At 36.4% G+C, this 8,321-nt stretch overlaps 1 protein-coding gene across 1 annotated transcript in view; it reads right to left on the bottom strand.

Annotated features, from left to right (window-relative positions):
* Positions 1 to 8,321, bottom strand: part of LOC110022355 — a 16,447-nt gene that overhangs the window by 824 nt on the left and 7,302 nt on the right. The window lies entirely within an intron of this gene.

Here is an 8,321-nt window from a genome sequence, read left to right as displayed (position 1 = left end):
TCCTGCTGAAATTCTGAACGTACCCATGTCATGTGATGATATTAGCAATCAAGACAATGGTGAATTTCAGCTTTCCCTTCTTACTTTAATCCTGTTAAGTACAGATTTTTTGTGTTACAAATTCCTGCAGATGGTCTCGTAGAATGCTGAATATTGGAGTTTTCATGGTATCGGAGCATATATGCCTTACAGGTTATTCAACTCAGCCTACAATAAGATCTCATTGCATTTCTAGCTCTCAGCTTTCTATATTATGCTCTTTTTTTCATTACAAATGTATAGGTCTGCAACTTCAACAATTAATCCTCAAACTAGTTCCTTATTGCATAACGCGGATCTTTCTATTCCCTTAAGAATTTCACATTTCAAATATTAAATATGTTATCCAAACTCAACTTATCCTTGAAAACCTTAATTTCTCAAATTATTTAGAGGTAATGGGTTAGATGCCTCTATTCCACCATCGGCAGATAATAACTGTTGTGGTATATATAATTGGAAAACGATCGACGACGAATGCGAAAAATAGAATGAGAAAATTCACACCAAAAGAACACACAGATTTACGTGGTTCGACAAATTGCCTACATCCACGGAGTTGCAGAGGTTTTTATTAATTGAGGAATTACACCGTTTGATCACGTCGACAATTACAGGATCTCTCACTTGCTCTTTCTGGCTCCGGAGAGTCACCCAAGAAGAAGAAGAATCGGAAAGAGCACACCTCGCGATTCCTACTGCTTGTAGATATATCGCACGCAAGGTTCAGCCCGATCACCAAGAAGCAACAGTAAGGGGAGCTTTTCCTTTCTGGCGTCTCACAGAAGACCGAAAAACAAATCGCAAGGAACTGCTGCTACGTGCTTGCAATTTAATCCTTCACCACGTAACTTTTCTTCCCGGTGCTTTGCGATACTTCCTTCACCCGTAAACCAATGCAGAACAGAAGAAGAATGAGGGAGAGCATAAACCAAGAATATTTCTTTACAGTTTCTTTCTTCTAAGAAGCCTTGAAAACCGCCTCGCCTGTAGCAATTTTTTCGTAAGCCTTACACAGAAACCAAATTCGTGAAGCAGCCTTTTGGAGTTCGGTCTCAAAGAAGATGTTTAGAATTCTTCTCTTTTGCTTGCATTTATGGTGGTGGGGCCAACCAAATCAAAGTTCATGCCTCTTCCAAAGAATGAGAGGCGGCAACAGTTGAAAGAGGCGGCAAGCAAATTTTTATTTTCTTAAATTTGGCTCCACCACAACAAATATCCCACTTGGAGACCAGTACACAAACTACAACGTCTTCTTCCTCAAACTGATATCACTCACCGGTCGCGTCACCCTTTTCTTCAAAAGTGTTATCCTCCACCTTTGCAACTCAAGATCCCTGTCTTCAAGCTAGAAGACCAACTGAAGCTGTGCACAACTTCAGTTTCTCAAGAATAACACCCTTAGTCAACATATCAGCAGAGTTCTGACTTTCACAAATTTTCTCAAGCATCAACACTTAGTCAACATATCAGCAGGGTTCTGGTTTTCACAAATTTTTTCAAGGGTAACATAAAAATTCTATGACCCATCTATGGGTGTAACATTACTCTCCTCCTAAAAAAGTACATTGTCCTCGATGTGAAAAGATGGAAACTGATTGTGGATCACCTAGTAAAGCTCTCACATTGTTTCATAGTCTGACAACCCTTTTCACTTAATCAATACCTCCTTCACTCCCCCTTACTCCTCGGCGCACTCCCTCAATCTCTAATGGTTCCAGAATCACCTCCAAGTCCCCCGCCAGCGTCAGCGGTAGAGTAGATGAGGGTGTGTGATCTTCAATCACTCGTCTCAGCTGGGATACATGGAACACCGGGGTAGTGCGGATGATGGTGGTAACTTCAAATGGTAGGCCACTGCCCCAATGCATCTCATCACCTTATAAAGCCCAAAGTATCTCGGTGAAAGTTTCTTGCTTCTCCTCCCGGTCAATGTCTTCTGTCGGTAGGGCCTCAACTTCAAGTAGACTATGTCCCCTGATTCAAATTGCACCTCTCCTGTGTTCATTCGCTATCCTCTTCATAAATTTTCGAGCCCTCAGAAGACGCCCCTTGACTCTTTGGTTGACAACTGCATTGTGAGTCCCTTGGGGTCACGGGTTCGAGCCTGCCTGGGTGCATCTGTCTTGTAGTGCAGGATATATTAGTATTAGTTTCTTAAAGCAAAGTTCTTAAGACTCCATTGAAATTTTGACACATTTAGAACTTTGACTTACGCCTTTTTGTAACATTCTTCTCTAGAAGAACTATCAACGAGAAGTAATATCTTTTGAATGATGTTGATAATGAAAACCAATGGCCTGACAAGATAGGCATATGAATTTCTTGAAACTTAATTATCATGTGTTCTGGCAACACACGTCTTCTTCAAATACTTACAAGGATCGTGGTTTTGATAAAAGCTCCCTTGTTAGGAGGGAGAAGTAGTCCTGTTACTTCTTCTTAGTGAAAGTCAAGGCAAAAAATGAAGACTATCTTCCTAAAACTTCTCATTGAATGGAGATATTAAAACTATGTGGTTTGTTTTATATGTTTTGCTATTTAGGATTGATTTATCAAACATTTTCTCTTACATCTATCATTTTTAGTAGTTTTTATGTTCAAGAATATTCATGAAGAGTGATAGAGTTTAATATTTTGTATGTAGGTTTCGTACGTATACAAAAAAGGACAGAAAAACAAGACATTAGAGTTTTCATGTAAGAAAGTTGAAAAGGAAAAAAAAATCACAGGGCCATACCCATATGTGATATAAAACTATATACATGCATGATGTACTATGCCTTTGAGGCTTGCACAAACTCTTTCTATATTAATTCTAAATCTCTCAAGTGGATCAGGCACAATCAATTTTATTTCACCCGATTTCTTTATATAAATATATCTACCATCTTAGTTGTGTGGTTGTGAAGACCTATGATTTTTAAGCAAAGACAAACATTAATCTTCATAGAAAAATAATTCAAGTTGTATTCTTCCAATTCATTGAACATACTTTCCTCTACTTGAATTTAAAAGAGTATAACAACTTCAAAAAAAATAAATTGCTTTACAAGCTATTAGCATAATGAATTTTTCAAGCTGTGAATTTAAATCTTTAAAATAATAAAAAAACATGAAATTTTGAAGATGGCCAAATTGCAGAGTTAGAACCAACATTATTTTTTAAAATGGACACAATCACCAAATATCAATTTGTTTTAAGTACTGGGCAAAAAAATATATCGAGGGTGGGGCAAAATTAATAAATTGCACGAACCACATAAGAAAAAAAAATATTAAATTTTACTATTTATTAAAAGAATTTGTAAATTCTAAAGGGAGTAATTACCCACTCTGGACATAACCTGGTTCTATACCTGATAGGGAGGAGAATTCATGTTCATCAACCAGGCCCAACTTCACTCTCCAGCAGCGGGCAAAGGTTTAAAAACGCTCTAAAGCCAATCATATAACTAAAAATTATTGTCCCCGTAGTCCCTTACGCGATTGACTGCACATCTGAAAATATGTTCTTAGAATGAAACATTTCATATGATGAAAGAGTTTTCTCTGCATCATCCAATGTGAAGTCTAATTTCCACAACCAGAATAGAAATTCACTTCGAAATGTAATTTGTCAGTTCCAAGATGGAAATTGACATCAAAATCTAAATTCCATTACCACAATTCCTATTTTGACAATGCAAATTAGAATTCGAAGTGAATTTCTATTTTAAAACTAACAAATTAGATTTCGTGTATGGGGTTTGCGATGATGGGTGTGCTTAGTGCTATGATTGAATTTCCATTTGAAAAATAAAATGCGAAAGAAATAAACTCATGCAAGGTTTGTTGTAGCTATATTGATAAACAAAATTAGCTATACTACAAGTTGGTTTGTTTGATATTTTAGTTATATTAGTTCTGTCGAAGATTATTATTAGTCAAGCAATGATTTTCAATCCATTAGGATGACTCCCTCTAATATTATATGCCGTTATAGCTACACTAGCTTTCGCACAAATATATTTTTGTCATATTTTGTCTCTAAGTGAAGAGTCGATCATAAAACTAAGTATCCTCGTCCCACAACTTTTAACCAAACTCTTAAAACATCATGTGAAAGAGCTATATTAAGAGTTGTTGAGATGAGAATGTTTAGATGGATGAGTAGCTTTACACTAGTAAAATATGAAAAAGTTGCACTCATGAAAATGTTGTTGTAGCTATAGTGTAAACAAGATTTGAAGAAATTATGGATAAATAGTCGTCAATAAACGACCTTCAACAGCCCTAAGAGCCTTAGCAGGCTGTTAACATTTTGACTTAAAATCTATAAAAAAACGTTAATTCCTTTTAAAATGTGTTGATTATTGTCATGTTTCATCACCTTTTGTTACCAATCGACAAGTCAATCTACTAAAATAATTAAATACAATTTATTCAATTGAATGCATTATATAATGTGCTTATTATTCTCATGTTTGAAGATACTCATGGATATTTGTACATCGAGATCCTGGATGCACAACAAACTTTATCCGGATAGAAAATGGGTCACCCAAGAGTTCCACATTAGAAAAGGTGATCCACAAGTAATTTCATTTTTTCACGTTGGGGACAATGTACTTTTTTGGGAGGGGAGTAATGTTACGCTCACAGACAGGCCGGTCCAGGAGGGATCAGCCGATTGTAGCACAGCTGGCACACAAGCGGGCCGGTTCTTGTCTCAGAAAGAAGGGGAGGGACCCAGGAGAGGTATAGAGGAAGGAAAGGAGGGGGTGGGGTCCACTCGGACCATAATCACACATTCAATGAGGAGAAATTGAGGCGAGTTTGGAGGAAAGTTTAGAAGGAAAGTTTTCAAATACTGTATGAGGATTTTATTAAAGGGGGAACCTAGGGTTTGTTCTATTTTCATGCATTATTTTGTGACTGTTGTATTTTCTTCTTTTGGTGTTGTACCTAGCGACGTCTAGGGCGTGGGAGAGCAGATCTACCTCTCGAAAGTAGATCATCAATTGTATCTTGCTTGATTTTCTTTAAATTGAAGTAAGTGCAGCCATCATTTGTGTTTTTCCGCCCATCTATTGTGATTTCATCATGTTTTTTTCGCTGATTTTGGTGCCGAGACTTATCATATATCTCTTTATTAATGATCGGTTTTGATTTTGTTGGGTTTTTTCTATACCATATAAAATTTAAAACTCTTCTTGAGAAACAATTGACCAACCAAATAAAAATATATCACTCAGATGAAGGAGTAGAATATTGTAAAAACTCATTTCAAACTTCTCTAAACCAATCTAGATTCTACATTAGAATTGGTATCCTTATATATGTGAGCAAAATGGAATCACTGAACATAAAAATTGCCATATTCTAAAAACTAACAGTACTTTATTCAACGATATACACCTACCTCACAATCTTTGGGTTAACACTTCTAACAACCATATACCTCATCAACAGCTTACCTTATCCAAACACAAACAACACATCACCATACTATATAATTTATAACAAACACTCTGACTACAAGTGCTTTCAAACCTTTGGACGTTTGATCCCTGGATGCAACCTTATTCTCAGAATAAATTTTCTCCTTTCTCCACTTCATGAGTGTCTCTCAAATATGCTTCTAACTACAACGATTATATGTGTTGCAATAAGAAAAAATGGTAAGCTTATCATCTTCAGGCATGTCACTTTTCGTGAGCATACTTTCCTGTATTAAAATCTTTCCTAACCATACAAAGCTCCCTTATCAGCTAGTCCATTCATTTTCAATTTATGTTAGTTCCTACTTCTATTAAGTCACCACAAAACATTCAACCAACTTCTGCTCCTATAAATTACACTACTTTCTTTTCTTTATCTGACGCCTTACCACTCATCTACTTTCAAACCCAGGTCACTCCTCCCCTCAATTACAACAAACACAACCATCCAACTCTTCTCTTCATTCTTCAACCGACAGTATTTCTCTCCCTGCTCCAGTTTTCCTAAATCCCTATCTCCCAACACATGCCAGTCACACTACACAGACTTGGAACAAAACTGATAACCTGAAGCCCAAGTAAGTGACGAGCTGCCATGTCAGAAAAATTCCAGGCCTTAAAATCTCAAGAAACGAGAAGCTTAGTTCCTGTTCCCAAGAACCAAATTTTGTTGGTTGTAAATGGATATATAGAACCAAATATATTATTGAAGGACACATTGTGCATTACAAAGTTTGTTAAGTGACTCAAGGGTATTAAAAAAAATTTGGCATTGATTATAGCAAAACTTTGATCCCAGTTGCCAAAATGCCTCCCATTTGGATACTTATTTCCATCGCTATTCATCATAGCTGGCCAATTTACTCAAACAGATGTATCTAATGCATTCACATGGTCAACATCAAGAGAAAGTTTATATAGAACAACCTTTAGGATTTATGGATAAGCAACATTCAAATTATGTCTGCTTCTTACACAAAGTAATTTATAGATTAAAACAAACTTTTAGCTAGTGGTTTGCAACCCTCTCCGATCACCTCAAACCGCTTGGGTTCGCTCAAAATCAGGCTGATCCTTCACTCCTTATATACATGCACCAAACTGCAGTTGTGCATTCTCTTATACGGGTCGATATTTTACTCACTAGTAATGCAACAATGTTGCATCTAAACTTCCAGCTAACCTACATCAATGCTTCAATATGCAGACATTAAATGACGTATCCTACTTCCTAGGAATACACACTGGTAAACAACATACAGTCTGAATTTAAACCAATCCACTTAAGCCTCAGATACTGTTCATCGAGTCGGTATGAAAGATGCAAACCATTCCACAACCCAGCTACCAACAAAAGTACCTTAAACACTTCTTCATCTAATTCAATCCATCGTAATGTTCACTATCACTTAGTTGGCTCACTCCAACAGTTAACTATAACATGGCTGGATCAATCGTCTGTTGTCAAACACTTATGTCAAGGAGTGCATGATCCTTCTCCAACTCGCACTCAAAAGTAAAAGCCCTTGCTTCATTAAATTAAAGCCACTATATCCTATGGTCTTCCAATACATCGTGGCTCTCTATATCTCCAAGCTTACTCTAAGCCTCCTGTTCCAATTGAACTAGTGATTTTACTGATCACAAGTCTACCACTGGCTGTTGAATGTTTTTTGGCTCAACTTTAATTTCTTGGACTGTGAAGAAAATACACTTGCTCTTTCTTTAACCAAAATTATATATTGTGACCTTGCGACTGCATAACATCTATTATTTGGTTTCGTTGATTGCACAATGAGTTTGGTAAAGCTATAACTGCTCTTTCAACTTTATTTTGTGATGATATCTCAGCTATTGCTTTAGCCAACAACCTAGTTTTTCATGCCCACACAAAGCATATGAATCTTGATTTTCATTTTATTTGTGATTGTATCAAACCACTTCAAATTGTGGTGCATCATATAAACACTAAGGATCAACGAGCAGATATACTTACGAATTGTCTTCTTACACCTCATTTCCATGTTCTTAGAAACAGATTGACGATCCCCACAGATACTGACTTTGATGAACTGTGACAAGCCAGTATAATTATTCAACCACAGTCTGCTATGACATTTCATTTCTCAGTCTTGCTGCAATCCTGGTCATACACGTGTCATGTAATGATACCAAACTCTAGCTTTCTGTTATCAGCCTAATTCTCTAAGCTTTTATAAGCTGCAACGTATTAGCAATCAAGATTATGGCGACTTTCAGCTTTTCCTCGTAACTCTTATTGTAATTGCAGATGTTCTGTATTACAAATTCATGCCATTGATCTTGCAAAATGCTGAATATTGGACTTTTTCAATAATCTGTATAAATCATGACTAGAATACTTCAGAATGAGGGCATATTTTGCATGAGAATCAACAATTTTAGATTTATGAATTCATTTATTTTGTTTTACATAAAAAAATGTTCGGTTTCAACGACCATGATTACTAATTATTGGAGTGTTGGCAATTTTGATTCTTGGATTGTCAATAACTATGTAGTCAGCGAATCCTCTACTAATGCCTCCATGACATGTTGTGGTAACTTTGAAATTTAAAACGATCGACGACGAAGTGAAAAATAAAAATGACACAAGAAAAAATCACACCAGAAAAGAACACACAGATTTACGTGGTTCGGCAAATTGCCTACATCCACGGAGTTGCAGAGGATTTTACTAATTGAGGAATTTACACCGTTTGAACACAATAATAATTGTAGGAGAAAGTCTCACTTTCTCACTCTCTTCTTTTCTCTACA

Source organism: Phalaenopsis equestris, unplaced genomic scaffold (genome assembly GCF_001263595.1).
Source record: "Phalaenopsis equestris unplaced genomic scaffold, ASM126359v1 Scaffold000186, whole genome shotgun sequence".
Classification (NCBI taxonomy): domain Eukaryota; kingdom Viridiplantae; phylum Streptophyta; class Magnoliopsida; order Asparagales; family Orchidaceae; genus Phalaenopsis; species Phalaenopsis equestris.
This window is presented reverse-complemented; position numbering and strand designations above follow the sequence as displayed.